The 26848-nt window shown below is 35.8% G+C and overlaps 1 long non-coding RNA gene across 1 annotated transcript; it reads left to right on the top strand.

Annotated features, from left to right (window-relative positions):
- Positions 1-13046: 13046 nt before the first annotated feature.
- On the top strand, positions 13047-25314 carry LOC136041635 (uncharacterized). The gene is made up of 2 exons (XR_010621074.1): positions 13047-13251; positions 25183-25314. It is a non-coding gene; the product is annotated as an uncharacterized LOC136041635 (long non-coding RNA).
- The last annotated feature ends 1534 nt before the right edge of the window (positions 25315-26848 follow it).

Raw genomic sequence — 26848 nt, 5'->3', positions numbered from 1 at the left:
ATAGTATTGACTTTGACACTGGTAAAAAAAAAGTAAGTTATGTTCCTTGAGGTAATGAGGGGTTGGGAAGAAAGTGTTTTGAATCCTGTCCCCCCTAGTCGAAAATGACCAGAAGTTAGTACTTGCGTTAACATGCAGCTTTCTTTTCTTGTTCTGTTAGAACAAGAAATATGATTTTATTAATACTTTGTCCTTTTCTGTTGTACCGATACAAATAAATTAATCCTTTTTTAAAGCAAATATACAAAACATTTTCATAGTTTAAATACAATGAGCAAATAAAGTTTACATACCTTTGGAATAATCATTTCGATCGCATATGTCAGTACAAAAGATGAAAAAACTGAAACAGGGTGTTTCTTAAAAATAGGATCATATGCGAAAAACCATGTCTTTAAGGTTGTCAGAAGAACATTCGCAATGACCACTATGATCCTATATACATTTCCTTTTAACCGTAGAATTGATTTTACTTTTCTAATATCTTCTTCATTGACTGTTGCCTGAAGCATAATGTGCAGCTCCCAATCACTGACGTTAACTATACATTCAGTCACGAGTGAATGAGAGAATGAAAAAATAAAGATGACTCCGAGAAGGACCCATGACACATATTTTGGGTATATACGCCTGAAAGATGGAGCTCAGAATCAATATACAGGTAAGTTAAATTCCCTTATTTTTCAAGATTACGTGAAAGATCTGTCGTAGGGTTCATGTTCAGAGTTAATGTGGATAGAATTGACTTTGACACTGGTAAAAAAAAAAGTAAGTTATGTTCCTTGAGCTAATGAGGGGCTGGGAAGATAGTGTTTGGAATCACTATGCTAAAGAATTGTGACGAGTCTCATCACAGTTGTTTTGAATCCTGTCCCACCTAGTCGAAACTGACCAGAAGTTAGTACTTGCGTTAACATGCAGCTTTCTTTTCTTGTTCTGTTAGAACAAGAAATATGATTTTATTAATACTTTGTCCTTTTCTGTTGTACCGATACAAATTAATAAATCCTTTTTTAAAGCAAATATACAAAACATTCTCATAGTTTAAATACAATGAGCAAATAAAGTTTACATACCTTTGGAATAATCATTTCGATCGCAAATGTCAGTACAAAAGATGAAAGAACTGAAACAGGGTGTTCCTTAAAAATAGGATCATATGCGAAAAACCATGTCTTTAAGGTTGTCAGAAGAACATTCGCAATGACCACTATGATCCTATATACATTTCCTTTTAACCGTAGAATTGATTTTACTTTTCTAACATCTTCTTCATTGACTGTTGCCTGAAGCATAATGTGCAGCTCCCAATCACTGACGTTAACTATACATTCAGTCACGAGTGAATGAGAGAATGAAAAAATAAAGATGACTCCGAGAAGGACCCATGACACATATTTTGTGTGTATACGCCTGAAAGATGGAGCTCAGAATGAATTTACAGGGAAGTTAAATTCCCTTATTTTTCAAGATTATGTGAAAGATCTGTCGGTAGGGTTCATATTCAGAGTTAATGTGGATAGTATTGACTTTGACACTGGTAAAAAAAAAATATGTTATGTTCCTTGAGCTAATGAGGGGTTGGGAAGAGAGTGTTTGGAATCATTATGCTAAAGAATTGTGACGAGTCTCATCACAGTTGTTTTGAATCCTGTCCCACCTAGTCGAAACTGACCAGAAGCTAGTACTTGCGTTAACTTGCAGCTTTCTTTTCTTGTTCTGTTAGAACAAGAAATATGATTTGATTAATACTTTGTCCTTTTCTGTTGTACCGATACAAATTAATTAATCCTTTTTTAAATCAAATATACAAAACATTCACATAGTTTAAATACAATGAGCAAATAAAGTTTACATACCTTTGGAATAATCATTTCGATCGCAAATGTCAGTACAAAAGATGAAAGAACTGAAACAGGGTGTTCCTTAGAAATAGGATCATATGCGAAAAACTATGTCTTTAAGGTTGTCAGAAGAACATTCGCAATGACCACTATGATCCTATATACATTTCCTTTTAACCGTAGAATTGATTTTACTTTTCTAACATCTCCTTCATTGACTGTTGCCTGAAGCATAATGTGCAGCTCCCAATCACTGACGTTAACTATACATTTAGTCACGAGTGAATGAGAGAATGAAAAAATAAAGATGACTCCGAGAAGGACCCATGACACATATTTTGGGTATATACGCCTGAATTAAGTCTAACTGCCTGACTTAAAACTTACTAATACTTAAGATCCTGTTTTTTGCATTCTGCAGTTATGCAACCTTTAGTTATTCATTCCATTTAAATTACAAGAATGTTTGGTATATATGCTTCAAACAAGGGGTTTAAATTAATTTGCATAGGAAAGTTGCATAATAGAAAATGTCCGAAGTATTAATAAAATCATATTTTATTGAAATCAATTATTGAAATCAAGTTTTTTGTTTACATTTTTAGTTTTTCTTCTAAATGTTGGTGTAAAAATTGCTCAGACTTTGGTTTTCGCATACGACCCTGTGTTCAACGCGAACCCTTTGGCCGTATGTATATCGTTTGGATGGGCAGTTGGCATAGAGTATTGCTTTATTTGCTTGTTATATTTCAATTATGAGAATATTTGCTATATTTGCATTAAAAAGGATTAATTAATTTGTATAGGTATACAGAAAAGGTCCAAAGTATTAATAAAATCATATTTAACAGTGATGAGACTCATCGACCTTCTTCTTTCTATATAAGGCCTATAATGGCAGATATAAAAAAGTGATGTTAGTTTTCAAGGCACTTGGTATTAACCAAGTGCCATATAGCAATCACAAATTCTGTCAGTCTGTCAGTCCTTGTTTTGCTACTTTAGGCACTTCCAGGTAAGCTAGGACGATGAAATTTGGCAGGCGTATCAGGGACCAGACCAAATTAAATTAGAAATAGTCGTTTTCCCTATTTGAACATCTGAGGGGGGGTGGGGGACCCATTAATTTGGAAAAGAATAGAAAAAATGAAGTATTTTTAACTTACTAACTATTGATCAGATTTTAATGAAATTTGATGTTCGGAAGGATATCGTGTCTCAGAGCTGTTTTTTTAATCCTGACCGGATCTGGTGACATTGGGGGGGGAATTGGGAGGGGGAAACCTAAAATCTTGGAAAACACTTAGAGTGGAGGGATCGGGATGAAACTAGGTGGGAAAAATAAGCACAAGTCCTAGATCTATGATTGACATAACCGAATGGGTCCGCTCTCTTTGGGGTAGTTGGGGGGAGGGGGTTAATTCTGAAAAATTAGAAAAAATAAGGCATTTATGACTTACGAACGGGTGATTGGATCTCAATGAAATTTGATATTTAGAAAGATATCGTGTCTCAGAGCTTTTATTTCAAATGCCGACCGGATCTGGTGAAATTGGGGGGGGAAGCTGGGAGGGGGAAACCTAAAATCTTGGAAAACACGAATAGGTGATCGGATCTTAATGAAATTTGATATTTAAAAGGAGTTCATGTCTCAGAGCTTTTTCAAATCCCGATTAGATCTTTTGACATTGGGGGGAGTTGGAGAGGGAAATCTTGGAAAACACTTGGAGTGGAGGAATCGGGATGAAGCTTGGTGGATAGAATAAGCAAATGTCCTTGATACGTTATTGACGTAACCGTACCGGATTCGCTCTCTTCGGGGGAGTTGGGGTGGAGGGGTTCAGTGATTTGGTGAGTTTGGTGCTTCTGGACGTGTTTGGACGATGAAAATCGGTAGGCGTGTCAGGGAGCTGCTCAAATTGACTTGATAATGCCGTTTTCCCAGATTGGACCATCTGCGAGTAATTAAAAAAAAATTGAAAAAAAGTGGAGGAATCGGGATGAAGCTTGGTGGATAGAATAAGCAAATGTCCTTGATACGTGATCGTTTCTTGTTATCTTCCAATTGCACGATGTAGAAGCAATTATGCGAGTGACGAACTCGCTGTCTCAGCATCTCCAGGCCGTCGACTTGGTTATTTCTCGATCGCGCACCCTGATTCAGGCCACAAGAAGCGAACTCACAGACCTGCGTTCAGATGCTTCATTCGTATCGCCTTTCGAAAAGCCTAAAGAGTTTGCAACAGAACTCGAAATCGAAGTACCTGCTGTGAATGAACCCGCAACTAGACCCTCCTCTGTTGGTCAGAAAGGACGACCTCAAAGAACTCAAAAGATAACCAAGCATCTGAAACAATTTGTGACAACTTTGACGCTAGGAAAGAATTTCATCGAATCTGGAAATCGCTCTACTACTTTGGCAGATGAAATGAAGCGAGAATACTTCGAAACTTTTGACTGTCTACTAGCCGAAAAACCTTCTACAGAAGGTTTAAAGATAACTTGCCAGTGCTGAGTACACTCGAAGCCTTGGATCCAAGCTCAACCAAGTTTATGGACACAGAGCCGCTCAAGCGTTTCTCTGCTCTTTACGGCGAGCTGGCTTGAATCTCAAGCTGGTATTGCCAAGCGTTTCTTGCTCGATGAGGAGAAAACACTGGAAAACTTCCTAGACATTGTCGACCATCTTCAGGCATTACCAGTGGCTTACTCAGAAGTAATTAAAGTACTTCGTATTGCTGCCACACTTCCTGTGACAACAGCGAGCAATGAGCGTTTTTTTTCTAGCCTAGAAATAGTGGAAAACTACTTGCGGTCTACAACAGGAGATGATCGTCTCAGTCACCTTCTTTTGATATTTGCAGAGAAGGACTTAGTAAAAAATTTGGACTACGACCAGCTTGTTTATGATTTTGCAAAAATGAAACCTCGGCGGTTCCCCTTGTTACCTTGAGTGTTGTAATATTTTTTTATTTTTTTATGTTTTTGCTTTTTTTTAATATATTTGATCTGGAAGATTTTTTCTGAAGGAAAACCGAGATTTTGGTTACAATCCCCAGCATAGCAATGAAGATTACTTTCACCGACGTATTGTTTACTTAAATAAGAAAGTTTCTCGCTGAGGAATGCCAGCCTGTAGTCTGCTTGAATTTTCCACTTTCAGTTTAATCACTTAACCTCGTTGATGGTATTCTTCGTTGTTATAATTAATCTTAGAGGTCAGTGTGGCTGAGTTGCACCTTTGGTTACAGTACATTTCCAAGCAACACACGGGTGCTGAAAATGCGTTTTTACTTAGAATATTTGATCTATGTGCTGCTAAAACCCGCATTTTTCTTACATGACACTAAGTGAATCGGGGGGGGGGGGCAGATGGAGTTCATGCCCACCCCAAGATTATGCCCAAATGGCGCCTCTGCCCCCAACCCACCATGGCACTTCCTGGATGAAAGACCAAGAAACAGAGATCAGCACTGCCGGTAGGGACTGTAAAGTCTAATACCGTATTATTTTTATTTACTTACTATAAAGTAATATTAATGTGCATTTAGCCTGTGCCTTCAAATTTTTTATCCATATAGACGGGAAAAACTTTTAATTGTTACATAATACTGCAGCTCTAAATCATAATAGGCAATCCTTAACATCTTTATTGGTTATCTGTAATATTTAAACATACTCGAACTATTTAACAGAATCACAATTCCTGAGACTGACTCTAACACTGCTGATAACAAACAAACTACCACACACAAAATATTCTGTTCATCTTCAACTAGAACAAACAAAGCAAATCCATCATACGAAAACCGCTTTTATTTCTTTTTCCAAAAATATCATAACCGCTTTTTTGTCAAAAGTATATGCAATGTCACCCTCCTATAGAGGTTGTCCTGTATGTCGTCGCCGTGAACCTAGCTGCTTGGCTTAGCCTGGTTTTAGACTGTAAGTTGTCACCCTGTACCTGTAAACATGCCATAACCTTGTTTCTGACTGAATGGCGTCTCACTGCACTTAACTTTGAGTCGTCGCCCAGTTCCTGACTGTTTGTCGTCATATTGTCACTGACTAGAAGTTGAGGTCATGTATCTGACAGCGAATCATTGCCCTTTTCCTGGTTTTATGTTGTCAACTTATTCCTGACTGCATGTCGTCCCCTTTTTTCAGAATATATTTCTTTACCTTGTTTTTGACTATAAATTGTCGCTCTTTTTTTTCTTATAATAAGAATGGCCCTAGCCCTGTATAAGCATAAGAAAAATAATGTTAGATTGCTAACCTGTACCATAAACGTATTATAAGTAATATCCACAGTCCTTCTAATCCACATAATTTATTTGGTTCAATATTGGTTACTAGTCAATCAATGTCCAATCTAGAACTCCGACACTAAACAACGCTTCATCAAGGTTTTATATCCTCACTCAAATTCAAAGATAAATATGTCAACGTTCAATTGCTGACTACATGTCGTTACCCTATACCTGAATACTGGTTGTCGTCCTGCATTTGACTACATGTCGTCAGCACCAGGCACATTGGTTTTACCCATTTTAACCCCATTATTATTAGTATTGCTAGTAGTAGTATTAATAATAATAGTGGTAATGCTAGTAGCAGCAGTATTTGAACGGATTTCTGTTGGGTCAGTCTAAAAGCCCTCTCGTCAAGTCCTTAAAGTGTCAACTTAATACATTTAGCCATTGCTCTGACATTGCTGATATGTCCTATTTATAACCTGAGTATTCTTGTACTTCTTATCGTAATACTCTCAGCCTTACTAGTAGTTGAAAAAGGATTAGTTGTCGAAGAAGTTGAAATAGTAGTATTAAATATAGCAGTAGCAGTTTTATTTATCATCAGTGTGCATATATTGTCTTTTGTATAGATAATCTTCCCGTTTAAGTATTCTCCGAAAGTTTTAACTTAATACCCAAATGAATTCTTGACATACGGTCCTTTTACAAAGTAAATGCACATAGTATTTTTATTTGGTTCTAATTGCTCCTAAATATTTTAAATGAAGTAGTGTAGTAATTGTAGCAGTAGTAGTGTCAGTAGCTGTAGTTGTATTGGTTGCACGCAAATTTTGTCTTTTTAATCAACTCCCTTATCATTTTCTGAAAGTTTTAAATTAATATATTCAGTCATTGCTGAGTTACGTCCTGTTGACAATCTATATATACACATATATTCATTTAAACACTACCCTGAGCATTCTTTGTAAGGCTTGTCTGAATGTCCTTCATGTTTTTGTAAAGTGAAGTTCAAACAATCATACCTTTATCAGCAACATATATACTATATGTGAATAATGAATGAATTCCCGAAAGTACTACTCTTGTCCTGATAACTATGATGAGATTGACATCCCCAAACAAATAAGCACTGAATAAGTCAACAGTGCGAAACAAGAAAGCTCTTTCAAAGTTTTAATAGAATGTTTTTTGGAATTATGGGCCTTGGGAGGGCTGTTAATCCTCCATTTAGTTTTAACCCTTAGAAAATACAATAGAACTCCCATTCAAAAAGTTCCTAGGCCGTATTTTGCTTATTTTCTTTTGTTGTTGTTTTTTTCTGATTTGTCTCGTTGGCTAATCCCCCCCCCCCCTATGGAGAACATTTTTTTTGCGTTTATAGTGATTCGCAAACTGATTATTTTCGTATATTATTATCATGATTATGAATGAATGGTCTATATTTCCAGTGCTGATTATTTGTCTATTTCTTAGTTTTTCCTTGTTTCTTTTTTCTTCTCTTTTCCTGATTTTTCTTATTTATCCTCACCTTGATTATATAATTTTATTTATCCTTACCTTGGTTATATTATTTTTTACTTTTTTTTCCTTACATTTTTTCTTTATACCTGTGGTCTGGTGGATTTAGTCGTGGAGGGGAACTGCCATCCACCATGAGTAATTTGGCCATTTCTATTAGTGGCCAGAGTGGTATTAACTCTTTGGGGGAAAGTTTACTTGAATTAAAGAATTATCCTTTAGATATTGAAAATATAATTTCTGTTCGTTTTCGTTTTAAGTAATGTCGCTCCTTACTTTCATTTAAAAAAAAACTAGTTTTTTTGTTATTTATGCGGTCAATTCACTTTCAAATGAGAACCAATGAATTTCGTTACTCTTATAATTCGTTAATAATCTTTAAATGCTTAGACATTATTTTTTTGTTCTCATTAGATTTTGTTCAGTTCGTTTCCAATTGATATTGGCTATGGGCTGAACAAAATTAGGGGGTTGGTCATGTGCACTTGGTGCTCAGCAAAGTCTAACGTAAAATCCAATGTTTCCAAGGATGAGTTAGATGCTACAATGGCTAATTATATAAACCCTTAAATAATCTTTAAACACTAAGCCATGATGTTTTTCCTGATAGATATTATTCAAACAATTTGCACTTTCTTTGGGCTATTATCTGAGCATTTTGTGCTGCGCTTGTTGCCTGGCAGATGTGAATCCAAAAATAAAGATGACTGAAGATGAGGTGGATTATTTCAGGAATGTAAGTATTTTTAGTTAATTTCTATTATTTTTTTACCTTATTCATTAATTCATTTATTCACTATTTGTATTATATGTTCACTATTATATGTTTGTTATGGGCCATACAACACAATAATAGAGCGCTAAAAGAACCATAAATAATACCCTAAATCAAACAATAAATATGAAATGAAGATGAGGAAGAATAAACACTAGCATACAGTAGAAATAAAAAAGAAAAAACAACTTGGTAGTAGTTATAATAATAGAAATAAGTAGAAACCAAGAAAGTAGAGAAAGACAAAAGTTGACATTAGAACATCAGAAAAAAGACAAATTAACCAGGATTTTAAAAGTTATTAAGATTCCTGAAAACAATTTTGAAACGAATAAGAGAAATATCAGTTTAATAGAAGTATTAATAGAAGATACATAATGCAAAAATGTGATACCTCTATAAAATGTATTAAAGATGAAGCTTCTTCCATGTATAAGACTATGTTGAAACCTCTACTAGAGTTATTTAAAAATAGAACAATTGAACATTTAAAAGATTGGATAGATTATAACCACAGAGAGATAAAAAATGTGACATCTCTAAAAGATACAGTTTCAAGCAACAAGAGATACTTCAATAATAATTTTGATGAACAGAGACAAGGCTTATTGCATGCAATGATTTTAGAGAAGGGACTTAAAATAAATCCCCAGTTATGCTCTTGTTGACTCCCTCAGTGCTTATCGAAGATCCGCCTCCACGTTTGAAAATCGTTTTTTTTTTGCATATGCCAGTGAATCAAATTGCAAACTTCTATGTTTGTATATTTTTGTTACGTATACGAGGTGGGTCGCCCCCCCGTCAATACCTCGCTCTTTATACTAAAGTTCAAATTTCTCATTAATTTTTTTAAATAATGCTGCAGAGCTCAAGTGATGGAAATTCTCTTCCCCTGTAAAAATTCCTCAATGAATAAATCCTCCCTCGTAACCGCCAAAAAAGACCCCCAAAACCACCACCACCAGAAATATTCCTTCTAAAACGACTGTATACGTCCGAATAACCAATACTATATGTAAACAATGGTCCAAATTTCGACCTTGCAGCACTTTCCCCGAGGACTCTGAGGGATTAAGTCGTCCTCAACGATATAGTTGTTAGATTTTTTGACTATGCTGAACAAAATGGCTATATTAAAATTCATAAAAAAATGTTGCAGACTTCCAAAATTGAACCAAAGACCATTCTTTTCCGAGTCAAGTGCTCTACAAATTTGCGCTGTCGGAGACTTGTGAAAAGTTAGACAGAAATCATTTTGTAAGAAAAAAACACTTAATCATTTAAAAACTGTTTTTGGTCTGATCTTGATGAACGTACTAAACATACTGAGACTGATAATCTAACGCTCCTTCACCAAATAAGATACCGAAGAAAAAAAATGTTTTAATTATTATTATATACTTTGAGTACATCAGCAGTCTAAATATTAAAAGAATAAGGAATTCTAATCACAGCGGGGTCAATAAAAGATGTTTACTTCTTGAGGACCTTTTATCAATTTTAACTAGGGTTGAGGTATCTGTAGGCCCTCCAACAGGGCATCGAGGCCTTAATGACTACATAGTGATCAATTTAAATGTTAGTTTTCATACCCTCTTAGCCTATTCGTGCGTGTTAGTATATCTATTTCTGGCCCTCTTACTGGTTATTAATTTTTTAACAGAAATAAGAAGCCCTTCCGATCAATAGTTTAGTAACTTACCAACTTTTAAGAATTGCAACGCTATTTTTACACAAGATAATCTACCCTCAAAACTATCAAATCCGCTCTCTCTACCTACCTCTACCAGCAAATATTTCTATTTGATGAAACTTTGGATCCCTCCTAAGTCTCTGTGTGATGATTCAGATCGTCACTTGCCTTTTTTTAAGCGATGTATTGCACGGAGAGAGTTGATTTAGCATTTTTGAGAGTTGCTCATATTTATCGAAACATTACTTATGACTGTTTTCTTCAAACTGTCCATGGTGATGGGGCATCTTTTTTTTATTTTTTTTTTCACATTGGTGGAGGGATATATCATGGGTTCTTCCACTACTTTGAGACATGAATGACAGTGATCACCCTGTTGTTTCTCGTGATAGCCACTGCTTATCTAGGCTACGTCATTCCATGGGGCCAGATGTCCTTTTGGGGAGCTACAGTAATTACAAATCTGGTTTCAGCGCTGCCCTACAATGACAATGATGTAGAACAATGGCTGTGAGGTGGATTTGCTGTAGATAAACCCACCCGATTTTAACGTGATTATTCCCCTTCAATTTTTTCAACCTCTTTTTAGTCGCCGGTTTGACCATAATTCATCTTTTGTTCCTCCACCTGAGAAGTTCTAATAACCTTCTTGTTATTAATGCCGATCTTGACAAGCTTCCCTTCCACCCTTACTTCTGGAATGAAATTTGGTGTAAACTCTTCTTGTATATTTTTCAGGTGGCAGAAAACAATCCAACATACTGTGTAGACCAGATCTACTGTGTAGACCAGACTGTGTAGACCAGATACTGTGTCTACACAGTATCTGGTCTACACAGTCTGGTCTACCAGTCTGGTCTACACAGTCTGGTCAGTAGACCAGACTGGTCTACACAGTCTACTGTGTAGACCAGATACTGTGTAGACCAGATCCAGAAAAAAGTAACAATTTACAGCAAAGTGTAACCTATACAGGCTACGTCCAACCACGATTTTATGGACCACAAATGTTACTTAATTGGTCAGATTAACACACTACTAGTGCTACTGACGGGAAAGGTATTATAATTAAATTTTCAGAGAACATTGAAGAGAGTGGTTTGCTGAATTTAACCACGCGATGTGGATGCTTGCTGTCAAGTCCGTAACAGCTACATTTTGAGGACAGCTTAGAGCATTAAGCTGAAACGAGTGATCGGATCTTGATGAAATTTGATGTTGGGAAAGATATCATGTCTCAAAGCTCTTATTTTAATTCTGGACCGGATCAGGTGACATTGGGGGGAGTTGGAATGATGAAACCTAAAATCTTGGAAAACGCTTAGAGTGGAGAATCAGGATGAAACTTGGTGGGAAAATAAATACAAGTTCTTGATACGTCATTGCCATAACTGGAACGGATCCACTCTGTTTGGGGGAGTGTGGGGGGGGGGGGTAAATTCTGAAAAATTTGAAAAAATAAGTCATTTTTAACTTAAGGAGTAATCAGATCGTAATGAAATTTGATTTTGGAAGGAAATTGCGTCTCAGAGCTCTTATTTTAAATCTTGACTGGACCCGAGGACATTGGTGGGAGTTGGGGGGGGGGTACCTAAAATTTTGGAAAACGCTTAGAGTGAAGGGATCGGGATGAAACTTGGTGGGAAAACAAACACAAGTCCTAGATACATGATTGACATAACTGGAACGGATCCACTTGCTTTGGGGGAGTTGGCGGGGGGGATTATTTCTTAAACATTAAAAAATTAGGTATTTTTAACTTACGAAGATATGATCAGATTTTTATGAAATTTCATATTTAGAAGAACTTCGTAACTCAGATCTCTTATTTTAAATTTCAGTCTGATTCAGCGTCAGTGAGGGGCAGTTGAGGGGGGGGGGCAGAAATCTTAGGAAATACTTCAAGCTCTCTTTGGGGTAGTTGGGGGGGTTAACTCTGAAAAATCAGGATCAGGACGAAACTGGATGGCAAGAATAAAACCTGTCTAAGATACGTGACTGACAAAACCGGACCGGATCTGGTCTCTGGTGGAGTGGGGGGGGGGAATTTGGAAAAATGAGGTATTTGTAACTTACGAAAGGGTGATCAGATCTTAATGAAATTTGTTATATAGAAGGATCTTGTGCTTTAAAGCTTTAATTTTAAACTCTGACAAGATCCTGTGACATTGGGGGGAGTTGGAGGGTGAAACCGGAATTCTTGGAAAACGTGAAAATTGGGGTATTTTCATCTTACGAATAGGTGATCGGATCTTAATGAAATTTAATTTTTAGAAGGAATTCATGTCTCAGAACTCTTATTTCAAATCCCGACCAGATCTTTTTACATTGGGAGGAGCTGGAGGGGGAAATTTGGGAAAACACTTGAGTGGAGGAATCTGGATGAAGCTTGGTGGATAGAATAAGCAAATCTCCTTGATACGTGATTGACGTAACCGTTCTGGATTCGCTCTTTTTGGGGGAGTTGGTGGGAGGGGTTCAGTGATTTGGCGAGTTTGGTGCTTCTGGACGTGCTAGGACGAGGAAAATTGGTAGGCGCGACAAGGAGCTGCACAAATTGCCTTGATAAAGTCGTTTTCCCATATTCGACCTTCTGGAGGGCTAAAGGGAGAGAAAAAATTAGAAAAAATGAGGTATTTATTACTTACGAGTGGGTGATAGGATCTTAATGAATTTTGATATTTAGAAGAATATCGTGACTCAGAGCTCTTATTTTAAATCCTGAAGGGCATTAAGCCTCTGATTTTCCTTTTAAATTAATCTATTGATTCTTAGAATTTTGTTAGAGCTCATACCATATAAGCTCTTGGCTCTTAGCTCTTCTTGGCTCGCCACAAGTGCCATATGAGCTCTTAGCTCCTGTTGTTTTGTCGACTGCTTTTTTTTAATATCACTGTAGTTTTTTTTCTATTTTGCCATTTGCATTAATACATAAATTATAATTTTTATTAGGTCATCCTGAGGGTATTATTCGTTGTCCCCAAGAAAACGCCCCCCATAATGGATATATGGGATACGTTTTAGTGGAAGATATAGCCAGGGAAATGTTAAAGGCCATTAAAAAAAGCAAGATGTTTTGCATCATCTCTCACAAAATAAGAACGGATCTGGTCTACGTTGATAAGAGCACGAATTTACTAGAACTGCAATATTTTTTTCAAAGTGAGTGTTTCCTTTAAATATTAAATTTTTTTAATTAAAGTTAAAAACATTTTCATTTAGATTAGAGTGGAGTGAAGTAGGGAGAGAGATATAATGAGGAGTGTATTGGTAGTATAGCCTTTCTTTAGTTCAGGCTAAAGTTGAACTAGTAGATGGTGCTGGAAAAAGTCACGACAATTTTCTCTGATTGTTGCTAACAGTGTGAAATTTTTACTCACTATTTCTTTTGTTTTCTTCGTTTTTGATTATATAGCAATTAAAACAATTAAGTAGTTTCTGGAATTCTTAAATGTTTATTATGTACAACCAAAATTATTCACGCTAAAGTATTCAAGTTCTTAAAAAAAAAAGAAAAAAGAAACTTATTGATATTCATTATCCTTTGAGGTGAAAGAGTCTTTCTGAAATAATTATGCATAAGAAATAACTAAATAAGGACGAAAGACCCTAAAATCGCCGAAAAAGGTGTTATAGTTTTAAGATAGACCAGGGCGTCTTAAACTATTGGTTGCGACCTCCTGTTGGGTCGCGTGGCAAAATTTTTTGGTCGCAAAAGATTTTAAAGTTAAATATTTAAATAGGCGATTTCATAACATCTAGATGTTTATTTTTGTCAGCTGAACTCATAAAGATTCATGGAAGAGGAATTGTTATTTTGTCTTCTTATAAAAGACCTTACTAGAGGGAAGGACATAAATTGTAAAGTTTGCAAATTTTTATTACTGGAGGTTTAATAAAGAAAAATTACTGTTGATTATACTCAGATGATGTAATTGCAATAACAGTCAAAAATATTGGTTACAGCTAGTCATAATAGCCGCTCATAATGATAAGCGAAAACAATTAGCTCCAGAATCGAATGATTTGCTTCAGGATGCTGTTAAGGTTATAAATTTTATTAAGGGCCACGTTCTTGACAATCATTATTTTCAAATCTCTGTAGGGATACGGCTTCCAACTACACAACTCTATTGTTACATGCGAAAGTAAAGTTGTTGTCAAGAGGTCTAAGGTTAAGATGATTATTGTTATTAAAGGACGAAATTGAAATATATTTTAACAAAGGATAATGTGAAACTGCTAGTTTTCTTCAAAACGACCTGGCTATCCAAGTTGTGTCATATTTCAGATATCTTTGTAAAATTACACAAAGTAATCAACTTGTCTGTGCAATATATTTACTTCAAATAATGAAATTGAAAGTTTTACATAACAAAAGGATCGACATTTGGAAAATTATGGTTGAAAAAAATCCTTCGAATTATTTTCCAGTGTCAACAATTTTATAAACCAGAAACACCATTTTTATACTTCTATTGCAAAAATTATTATAGATCAGTTATGGGGATACCAAAAGAATCAGCCTATCTTGTCCATTATAAAAACTTATAGTTTTTATGGCCAAACTCGAGAATTGATGGAATTGTCCTGTCTTAAATTATAGAGCTTGGACGACTGATCCGAATAAACGGCAGAAAACTAAATGTCGACATCTACCAGGTTTTTTTGTTTGTTTAGAGCTTATGATTTAGGGTGTTCGTTTTGTTATTTAGTTTTTATGGCGCTTGGTATTAACCAAGTGACATAGCAATCGCAAAATCTGTCGGTCTGTTGGTCTGTCCTGGTTTTGCTACTTTAGGCACTTCCAGGTAAGCTAGGATGATGAAATTTGGTAGGCCTATCAGGGACCGGACCAAATTAAATTAGAAATAGTCGTTTTCCTGATTTGACAATCTGGGGGGGGGAATGGGGGGCCTGTTAATTCGGAAAAAATAGAAAAATAGAAATATTTTTAACTTACGAATGGTTGATCAGATCTTAATGAAATATGATGTTTAGAACTATATCGTGTCTCAGAGCTCTTATTCTAAATCCCGACCGGATCTGGTGACATTGGGGGGAGTTGAAAGGAGGAGACCTAAAATCTTGGAAACCGTTAAGAGTTGAGGGATCAGGATGAAACTTGGTGGGAAAAATTAGCACAAGTTCTAGATACATGATTGACATAACTGGAACGGATCCGCTCTCTTTGGGGTAGTTGGGGGGGGGGGAGGGGTACTTCTGAAAAATTAGAAAAAAATGAGTTATCTTTTAATTACGAACGGGTGATCGGATCTCAACGAACTTTGATATTTAGAAGGAAATCGTGTCTCAAAGCCCTTATTTTAAATCACAACCGGATCTGGTGACATTGAGGGGATTTTCGGGTGGGGGAACTTAAAATCATGGAAAACGCTTAGATTGGAGGGATCGGGATAAAACTTGGTGGGAAAAATAACTTAGATACGTGATTTACATATTTGGAACGGATCCGCTCTATTGATGGGGGGGGGGGGTTAATTTTGAAAAATGAGAAAAAAATACGTTACGAAGGAGTGATCGGATCTTCATGAAACTTCATATCTAGAAGGACCTCGTAACTCAGATCTCTTATTTTAAATCTCTACTAGATCCAGCGTCATTGGGGGGGGGGCAGTTGGGGGGACCGGAAATCTTAGAAAATACTTAAAGCGGAGAGATCAGGATGAAACTGGAAGGGAAGAATAAAAACCTGTCTAAGATACGTGTCTGACATAATCGGACTGGATCTGCTCTCTTTGGTGGAGTTGGGGGGGGGGTGGTATTTTGAAAATTTAGGTATTTGTATCTTGCGAAAGGGTGACCAGATCTTAATGAAATTTGATATTTTGAAGGATCTTGTGCTTTAAAGCTCTAATTTTGAATTCCACCCAGATTATGTGACATTGGGGGGAGCTGGAGGGGGAAACCGGAATTCTTGAAAAAATTTGAAAATTAGGGTATTTTTATCTAACGAATAGGTGATCGGATCTTAATGAAATTGGATATTTAGAAGGAATTCATGTCTCAGAGCTCTTATTTCAAATCCTGACCAGATCTTTTGACATTGGGGGGAGTTGGAGGGGGAATTCTGGGGGAAAATCTTGGAAAATACTTGGAGTGGAGGAATCGGGATGAAGCTCGGGGGATAGAATAAGCAAATTTCCTTGATATGTGATTGACGTAACCGTACTGGGCTCGCTCTCTTTGGGGGAGTTTGGGGAGGGGTTCAGTGATTTGGCGAGCTTGGTGCTTTTGGACGTGCTAGGACGATGAAAATTGGTAGGCGTGTCAGGGAGCTGCACAAATTGACTTGATAAAGTTTTTTTTTCCAGATTTGACCATCTGGGGGGCTAAAGGGAGAGAAAAATTTTGAAAAAATGAGGTATTTATATCTTACGAGTGGGTTATCGGATCTTTATGAATTTTGATATTTAGAAGGATATGTGACTCAGAGCTCTTATTTTAAATCCTGACCGGCGTTAAGCCTCTGATTTTCCTTTTAAATCAATCTATTGATTCTTAGGATTTTGTTAGAGCTCATACCACATGAGCTCTTGGCTCTTAGCTCTTCTTGCCTCGCCACAAGTACCATATGAGCTCTTAGCTCTTATTCTTTGCTATGATGCGTTGCTTTTCATAGTTATATTTTGTTAGAGATCTTTGATTTGGGATGTTTTTATTGTTTCTCTGTGTTTTTGAGTTGTCAAGTTTCTGTTAAACTTTTCAGTCTTGTATTTCCTTGGAAGGCTTTCTCAGTTTGTGAAAACCAACTAGTCTATACTGGTTGAATCAAACATATGAGACGAAAAAAGAAATTGAATATAGCGGAAAGACAAAAGTACAAAAGAGAGTACATGTTTGATGTTGTAGATTTGCATTGAAAAAATCATTTCCAGGGTGGTATGCACTGCTTTCTTTCTCTTATTATGAAGTATGTTAAATGAAGCTTCTTTGGCCAAGATAATACACTTTGTAAGGTGATAGTACTAATGGTACTATTATAAGTTTTAGGAATTTCGTTCTCTTCCTCTAACAGTAGAATCTCATTTCGGTTACTATTGACTGACATAGTCACAAATTTTATTCGTAGAATACCACCTAATTTACTACAAATTTCCTCACACAATCTTTTTGTGAAACAGTCAAAGAAGGAGTCAGTGTTCCTTTTAGGTTTGTTTGATATTCAAAAGAACTAGTCCATGCTACCCAAAATAAAACGTAAAGTTGAAAAATCTTCAGACACTGAAGGGCTATATTTCCATAGATTGAGGGGTGAGCGTGAAAGAATGTTGTCTCCTCGTTGGAGTTACCTGTACTGGGCTTTATAGTATTTTGTAGATGTGTAGCTTGAACCTTATAACGGGGGACATATAGTTTGCTGTTTTTTTGTTGTTTTTTACCAGATTTTTTGTGTTCTGTGGGTTGGTTTTTAAATCTCATGGTCTTGAATATTTATTATGCAATTCCTTGTTTTCCGTGTTATTTTTAGCATACTGGAAGTGAATTTATTTCAGATACGCTCTGGTTTATATACTTTGCGGGTTAGATCGTTTCTGCAGTATGTTTCTTGAAATTCCGAAAGTGGGTTAATTTGTATTTATTATGGACCGTGTTTAGGGCTTTGAATTTTTGGGGGACTCTTATGATGACTTTGTGTACAACTGTTTTTTTTTTCTTGGTTCCATACTTTTACTTGTCCGTGCTTTCTTTTAATTTTTAGAAACTATAAATAAAAAACTTAGGGTTTGTTATGCTAAGTTGGCTGTTCATTGGCTTCTGTGGTAGATTTCTTATAATTTTGAATTTGACTCGTTTGAAGAATATAGTTTCGAATATTTCCTTTTGCCTTTTTGCAGCTACTGTAATAGCTTTCTTAGAATTCTGAAAATGGCTTTGAAATTATGATTTGGTATATTCCATGCTTTGACTTTTCAATTTTGGAGAAAGCCTAATGTTTCATTCCTTGACTGGTTATTGTGTTGTTAGTTTTCAGAATGTGGCTTTGTTCGAAATATTCGTTTGAAAATTCGTTGGGCAACTTAAGTGTGAAATTATTGTTTGTTTTCTTTCATGCTTCAACTAGTGGCTGCTTTCTGTTTATTTTGAAGCTTTCTTGATCAAAATTTGTTACCTGATATGTTCAGTGTGGCTTTGTTTGAAATTTGGATTTGCTGAGTTTCATGTTTTTAAGTGTTTGAGGAAAATGCTTTGATGTATCTAACATTGTGTTTCAAAGTTTGTCTTGTCTGTGGGAAATTTTTACCATCCTTTCACCTGTCTGACTTCAATTCCTTAGCTCAAGTCTTATTCCAGTCTTTATGCAAAGCTTCTTGGCTCACCTGGGCATCTTTTAGTTTCTTTCACTGTGATATTCCATCTGTTTCATCTCATTCTTTCCAATTTCTCCTATTTCTCAATGGCTTTTATGTTGATTTTTTCTGGATCACGAGTCGTGTTAGTCTTTTTCAAGCTACTTACTCTAATCTTCTCCTAATTCAACCCGTGGGAGTTCTGTTTGCTGTCCTAAGAAGTATTGTAAATTTTTTCGAGCTTTTCTGTATTTTAGTTTCTAACACCCAGATATAGTTCTATCCTATTTTTTTCTGGGATCTCCTAGCTTATTTCAAAAGGATTAGATCTTTTCAGATGTTTTCAGTGTATTCGGTTCTTAGTTATGGCTTTTTGATGTACTTCTAGCATCTACTAGTGTATTTCAAAAAGATAGAGCTTTTCTAATATTTTTAGTGTTTTTCGCTCTGATTTATTTATATCAGATATACCTCTAGTGTGTTCTAGATTATTCCAAGATGATATGACCTTTCCTATGTAATTAAGTGTTCTGAGTCGCCATTTAGTGCTATCTGACGTATTTTTAACGTCTCATAATCTATGTCGAGACGAAATAACGTTTTACAAGATGTGCAACGACTGTAGAAGAAAAAACGAAGATATTTCCTGCCAGTGCAAAAGAGATAATGAAATGCAAATTTTTCCTTCCCTCCTTTTGAGACCTTCGCTCAGCCGTTCATTGCAAAAATGGAAGAATAATAAAAGACAAAACAAACTGAAACCACTAAAATAAGCGAAACATTTCCCTGGAATGGTGAAATGATAAATGAATAAAAATTTTATTATTTAATAGCAATTCAAAAAATAAATTAGGTTAATTTTTTAATGTATTTTTTAGAAGCTAATTGGTCGTCCGGTCTGGTGACACTTAAAGTTTTATTGGACTGAACAATAATGATTTAAAAGGGACAAAACTTTGTTATAAATGCCCTCTCGGCCAAATTGGCCAAGACATGCTCTTCTCAGTTTGATTATTACTCCGTAAATGAAAGGGGCTTTTTTTCCTCAACGCCTCCCTCTCTACGCTAAAGTTTGACTCTCTCTCTTAGCTCTACTTTTTAAAAAAGGAAAAAACTTTAGCGTAAAGAGCGGGGCGTTGAGGAAGAAAAGCCTCTTTCATATATGGAGTAATTTCTGTTCGTTTTAAGTTTTAATGTCGCTCCTTACTTTCATTTAAAAAAACCTGTTTTTTTTAATTTAATTTCTGGACGTTTTTTAATTCATTCATGTTTTGATCTTGGCTCTCCACAAATAAATAATTAAAACGGAATTTGCATATTAATTAACAGTATCTAACTATTTAACAGTCTTTTTAACAGTATCACAATTCTTTAGCATAATGATTCCAAACAGTCTCTTTCCAAACCCTCATTAGCACAAGGAACATAACTGACTTTTTTTTTTTACCAGTGTCAAATTCAATACTATCCACATTAACTCTGAATATGAACCCTACCGACAGATCTTTCAAGTAATCTTGAAAAATAAGGGAATTTAACTTACCTGTAAATAGATTCTGAGCTCCATCTTTCAGGCGTATATACCCAAAATATGTATCATGGGTCCTTCTCGGAGTCATCATAGTTTTTTCATTTTATCATTCACTCGTGACTGAATGTATTGTAAACGTCAGTGATTGGGAGCTACACATTATGCTACAGGCAACAGACAAAGAAGAAGATATTAGAAAAATAAAATCATTTTTACGATTAAAGGGAAACGTATTTAGGATCATAGTTATCGTTGCGAATGTTCCTCGTTCAGCACAGAAATTTGGATGGCCTTGTGACTCCTTTATCCAATCGTAAACATGTGAAACTTTCAAATGAGCCTGTTCTAGCAACTTTGGCAGACCAAAAGGCTCAAATGATGAGGTTGGGGAACCTATTGAAGGTACTTTTATATTTACAAAAATGTAGATATTATAATAATAATGCTATAGACGTACTCATAAAAAGACACTTTTTCTTTGTACCATTGTTTTTTTTTTATAATATTTTATTGATAATTAATTTCTGGGGTGCGATATTCTTGAGTTCCCGAAGATCCTTAAGACGGCTGCACAAAGGATAATTGCTCAGGTTTAAAATTTTTTTAATGAATCTTTTTTTTTGGTGGGGAAGGTGGGTTTATTTACATTTATGTTAGTGATTTTACATTCTGTATTTACGAAAATTGTTTTGTATAATCTTGCTCTTCTTAAAATTAATTTTTATGTTATTAAGAAGTTATATTTATTGGTTTAAGTTTGACATGAGGGGTTTGGGTTGTTCAAGTCATTTTGCAAGAGGTAAAAATAATGAAAAATATTTTGTTTGGTGATGAATGGCTAATGGATGAGTTTCAATGTAATTTTATGTGTTTGGGGAATAGGCGGAGGGAGCTCATGTGTCATCTTCACCTAATATGATCTAGACATAGATAAAGTAGATAACCTGGTCGTAAAAAGAAGATCTTTATCTCCGTGGTATAGCCTCTTGAGTAAATAAATCTATCAAAGATAAACAACACAGATGTCTCATAGTGAGTATAAAGAAGTTAAAATAAGAAAATGAAGTAAGGATATTGGGACACGAGTGGAAAAACACATAATGATATATATATATATATATATATATATATATATACTAGCTGTTGGGGTGGCGCTTCGCGCCACCCCAACACCTAGTTGGTGAGGCGCTTCGCGCCCCCCCAAGCCCCCCCGCGCGCGTAAGTCGTTACGCGCCATATTAGTTACGCGCCATTGTAGTTGTGTCCCTGTGTCCCACCTGTGAATAGAGATAGATATAAATATATGTTTTTAACTACGTAAAACATGCGAATATACAACATTCTTCGCTGTCCCATTGTCTGTGCATATAAATAGATTGTCAGGTTTACTGACTCTTGAACATGCAACATATAATTGTCCATGGGAAAAACAATCCGTATTCAGATCTATACCTCATTATTCTAATGATGTGTCCCTGTGTCCCGGTCCTCATTTATATTCCCTGTGTCCCGGTCGTCATTTGTGTCCCGGTGTCCCAGTTTGTAATTTCTCTTTGAGTGTCCCGGTCGTCATTTATATTCCCTGTGTCCCGGTCGTCATTTGTGTCCCGGTGTCTATATATCCGGCCTGTGCCCCCGGCGTCCCCGTTGTAGTTGTGTCCCTGTGTCCCGGTCGTCATTTATATTCCCTGTGTCCCGGTCGTGATTTGTGTCCGGGTGTCCCAGTCTGTAATTTCTCTTTGAGGTTCCCGGTCGTCACTTATATTCCCTCTGTCTCGGTCGTCATTTGTGTCCCGGTCTGTAATTTCTCTTTGAGTGTTTTTTTCTTTTTAGTTTTTTTTTAGTTTTTTACCTTTTTTCTTTTTTCAGTTTTCTTTTTCTTCTTTATTTTTCAGCGTCACTATGAAGTACATATCGACGAACCTTTGTTTTTTTAACGTAAATCTGGTAGGCGTTGATGACCTTATCCAAGTCAAAATCCCAAACCCAATCATCATCGCTATCATTTTCAGTTTTGATATGTTTTGACTCTCGCTGTCCAGGTGGATTTTCATCTAACTGCGCGGTTTTGCATTCTTTAGCCGCAAGCCTGTTTTCTTGCTGTTCTTGTGATTCCCCGGCACGCTTTCTTTTCTTACTTTCTCTATCAGCTGCAAGCCTGTTTTCTTGCTGTTCTTGTGATTCCTCGGAACGCTTTCTTTTCTTACTTTCTCTATCAGCAGCAAGTTTTTTGGCATAAACTCTTTGAGCAGCTTCCTCAGCTGTTGCCATTGTAGGTTCTTCAGTCATTTTACAATTAAACATTTTTCCGTGAACAAATGTCTTAAATACCGTTAATGACGTCACCGTCATAGCAAAAATGACGACAACTAACTTCATGACGTCAGTCGACACAGAAACATGACGTCACCTGATCCATAGACAGACAGACAGACAACTTATTTTTATATATATAGATATATATATATATATATATATATATATATATATATATATATATATATATATATATATATATATATATATATATGAAAAGAGAAATCACCAATGCAACTGGACAAACACATTAAAAATAAAATATATATTATCACCCACTTGAGACGGATGATTGATTATCAAGGTTTTTGACCATGATGATGCCAATGGTCCACTTTCTATTTCGATCCAGCACTAATTCCAAGGGGTTTCAGACTTCGTGAATTCACTATAAATTTGTTTTCACAGTAAACTTTTACTTTTAAGACTAACTGAAACAATGGTTACCATTCCTAAATCAGTGTTAGTTGACAATTTTTCTCACTTGGCAGATATTTTGAAAACGTATTTTTCAAATTTTGGTTACTATGGGCTATGGATCACTCTTTACTAGCTTGCATCTATTGCTGCAACCACGATTGTAAGCAAAGAGCTGTTGCAGACGACAGTAGTATAGTGTAAACAACCCTTTGGGTGGGTGAAGGTGAATGTATACGCTCGGCTTTTTTCTTAGCCACTCATCATCAATGCTGCAGTTCCTATCCTCCTTCGTTTCCATGAGGTTAGGTCTCATAGTTCAAACTAGCGGTATTTTATAGCCCGGGTACCATAAAGTTCAGTTTTAACTCAGCAATTTTGAGCAAATTTTTTACTTTTAAGACTAACTGAAACAATGGTGCCCATTCCTAAATCAGTGTTAGTTGGCAATGTTTCTCACTTGGCAGTTTTTTTGAAAACGCATTTTTCAAATTTTGGTTACTATGGGCTATGGTTCACTCTTTACTAGCTTGCATCTACTGCAATCACGATTGTTAGCAATGAGCTGTTGCAGACGACAGTAGTATAGTGTAAACGACCTCTTAGGTGGGTGAAGGTGAATGTATACACTCGGCTTTTTTTTTAGCCACATTCATCATTAATGCAGCAGTTCCTGTCCCCCTTCGTTTCCATGAGGCCCAAAACGGGATGTTCAATCTCATAGTTGAAACTAGCGCTATTTTATAGCCCGGATACCTTACTATTCAGTTTTAACTCAGCAATCTTGAATGGATTTTGACTCGAGTAATAATAAACTCGAGTAAAAACTAAGTAATAATACAGGATAAGTCAAAGTATCATCACAGAATGCTGACCATTATTTTTTTACAGATTGTGGGCTCACAAAATTTCTAAATTGTAAGAAAAATATATATACTTTGTTTAAATTCTCTCTCTTCTATTCTTGGAGGACATTTTGTACAGATGCTGATGCAAAAATAAATGTCCCACAAGTGGCGCTGATGTTGCGTGAAATGCGACTAATTTCAGTCATAGTTTTTAATACATTTATGTCACTTCTTTTTTTTGCAGCTGCTAAAACTATTGCTTATACTCTACCACAAGCTACTACTATTAATTCTGCTACTACTGCTGCTGCTGCTACTAGATACAAAATAAATTTCGAATATTTTCACTTTTTTATTTTAATATAAAAAAAAATTTCAAACTTTCATAGACAAATATCTGCAGGCCCTATATTTATGTTAAACTGACAATTCATGGTCATTTTTGTTTCAAAATTAAAACAGAAGAAGAGAGAAGCAAAGCCTTGTATGATTCTTCTTTAAATTATAAAACAAAAAATATGTTTAATAAAATATGGAGTCTTGAACTGCGTAACTCTTAAGGAATTAAAATCATTATTTAGTAAGATTTTTTTTAATTTGTTTTTATTGCTCCTTTTAAATCACCTTAACAGTCAGAGAAATATTAGTTTAGTTTCTGTTGAAATTCCGAAGAACTAAGCAAATGGTCCAAAATCCACACAATTTTCGATATCCAAAAACGACTAAATGGGCTAGAAAAATTTATTGCAAAGCTACTTGGAGGGGGCAGGGGGAGTTGCACAATTGACTTGGTATCCTGATTGAGGAAAATGGAGGAAGTCGCACCTAGGGGTTAACCAATTTGATTGAATTTTTATTTTGCTTCCTTTTTTATATTTGTGTTAAGATGGGGATTCTGTAATTTCACGGGTACTACCAGCCCTTGGAAGGGTTTTGGGCTTACAGGTAGCGAGGTGCAAATAGCCAAACCCCTGTCCGTTGTAACTTCTGTTGATGTGTACTTGACTAGGTATTTATTTTAATTTTTATTCCCTTTAGGGTTCATATTTCCTCAAATACCAATTGTGTCTATGTTTTATGGTACTATTTATTTTCATTTGATTTCTGATTGCTTTTCTGTTGTATTGAATGTTTTATAGCTGCCAAAAATAATTCGTGAGACCACACTGGCTAATCATGACAAAACAAACAGGCGTAAAGAAGAAACAACGAGGATAATACCAGCCATTAAAAAATCAAAGAGAACTATTTAACTATTTGGCTTTTTTTCAAGTGAATATACCAATATGATAGCCGCCACACTCTTCCCAACCCTGCCTAGCTTTAAACAAAGTTACTTCTTTTGTGATGGTCTCTTTATGAAATTCTAAAAGTTACAAGTACCTAAACAAGCAATGCTACAGTGGCAGCATTGCCTAAGAAGATCATCTAAAGTCGGGGAAATATCTGCCTTAGGTGAGCTTAAATACTATTTTCATTGTGATGACTCGTCTATTGAATAATTCAATTATAATATTTGATGGCAGGTGTTTGTACGGAGATTGTTAGTATTGTTGAAAAAAAAATTACTGACTGAAATAGTTTATTTTGAATATCTGCGTTTTTCTGTTTTTTTTTGTTTTTTTCAGTATACTAAATGTCATTTTCTAATTCTTTTTATGGATTTTAGGTGAGGTTTGTCTTAGCCTTGGATCCACTGTTTGTGTCTAAGTCAACTCAAGACTCCTGGCAAACATTTAAAAATTTGTGTAATTATGGCTTTGTAAGTACAAAAGTAATTAAATAAAATTGTAATATATTACCCTTTTGTAGTTAATCTGTCAATTTGCAAGATAATACTATATTCCACCAAAAATTCATATTTGGCATACGATGGACCATTTTCCGTTTATTGCCATTTGCTACTCTAATTTGGTTTTAAAAGCCTGGACGTATGATATAATTCGCTAAAGCTGTCTTGGCAGCTTATGATTTTTGTTAATTTCCTGAATATTAAACTTTGAGTCACTCTATCTCAAACAGAGTAAAAGTTCCTAGTCCCTTCTTTTGAAGTTTCTTAAGCAAGTTTCCAGAGTCGATAGGGATTAGAGGGTAACCCGTCACCCCTCCTTCACACTCTTTTTCCCCAAATATATTCTATCAAAATTGGAAAATAACCAGTCTGTTCAAGATAGTCCAAAGATTACAAACAGTACCTTTGGAGTGGATACATTCTTCAGAGCCCAAAGGAAAGGGTTTCAAGTTATGTCTGGTCTATATGAAAAAGACGTCCGTATAAACTCTTATTGAAAATTGAAGGTTCTGTTTCCCTTTTAAGGAGACTAAAGTGATCGGAGGAAAAGTTGCCCCCTTCCCCGCGATGTCATCTCTTCCTCAAATGAATCCAATAGCAATTTTGAGATAGTCATTTTGTCCAAAATCATTCAATGATTATATGGCAATGCCCCTGGGATTAAAACAACCCTATGGAGCCTGGAAGTACTGGTTTTAAGTTATATCTAGGGGGCATATAAGGTTTGATAGTAGGGTTGATCATCTTAATCTTGAAGGAGGTTCATTTATTTAGAAATTAAAAGTTCTAACTCTATTTGAAAAGTCAAAACTAACCGAACGGCAACAAGTCACCCCATCAGACACCCTTTTCCCTACACTTTGGATAAAAATTTAATTTGTCTATTTTGCTTATAATAGTTAAAAAGTCGAATAAACATGGCTTTGGAGTTGGGCCCCCCCCAGCCATCAGTAAAAGCGCTATAAGCTCTGCTAGTTACCCATCATTAGCATATAAAGCTCTTATGGAAGGTGTGGTCGTATAAACTTTTAAGGAGGCTCATTCAATTGGAATTCAAAAGTTCTCGAGCCCTTTTTAAGAGTCAAAATTGATAAAGGAAGACCCTTCTTCACCTTTTTTTTCTCTAAATGCTTCCTATTAAAATTTTGAAATAACCAGTCCTCCTTTCCTCTCCTCTTTTCCCAAGAGGTATCCAGTCAAAACGTTGATCTAATGTCTGCAGGTCGGTGTTTTCTGGAAGAATATTTTAAGGGAGGGGGTAAACACCAGCTCCCACTGCAGTAATTCATTAGAACTTGTTAAACATTATGAGCTGTAATAAAAGTTAAAGTGAAAATGGGATATTTTCACTGTTTATTTGTGGGGTGGGGGGAGGCCTAATTTCCACAGGATATTTTATAGGGGAGGGGCAAACACCAGCTCCCTCTGCAATAACATTTTACAACTGATTGAAACATATGGGTAATAGCAAAAGGGAAAATGAAGATGCTTCAACAGTGTCAATAGACTTTTCCACAGAGCTTCAAAAAGAAACGAAAAACAG

Source organism: Artemia franciscana, unplaced genomic scaffold (genome assembly GCF_032884065.1).
Source record: "Artemia franciscana unplaced genomic scaffold, ASM3288406v1 PGA_scaffold_32, whole genome shotgun sequence".
NCBI lineage: Eukaryota > Metazoa > Arthropoda > Branchiopoda > Anostraca > Artemiidae > Artemia > Artemia franciscana.
The sequence above is the reverse complement of the archived record's forward strand: the minus strand, read 5'-3'. Positions and strand labels throughout refer to the sequence as shown.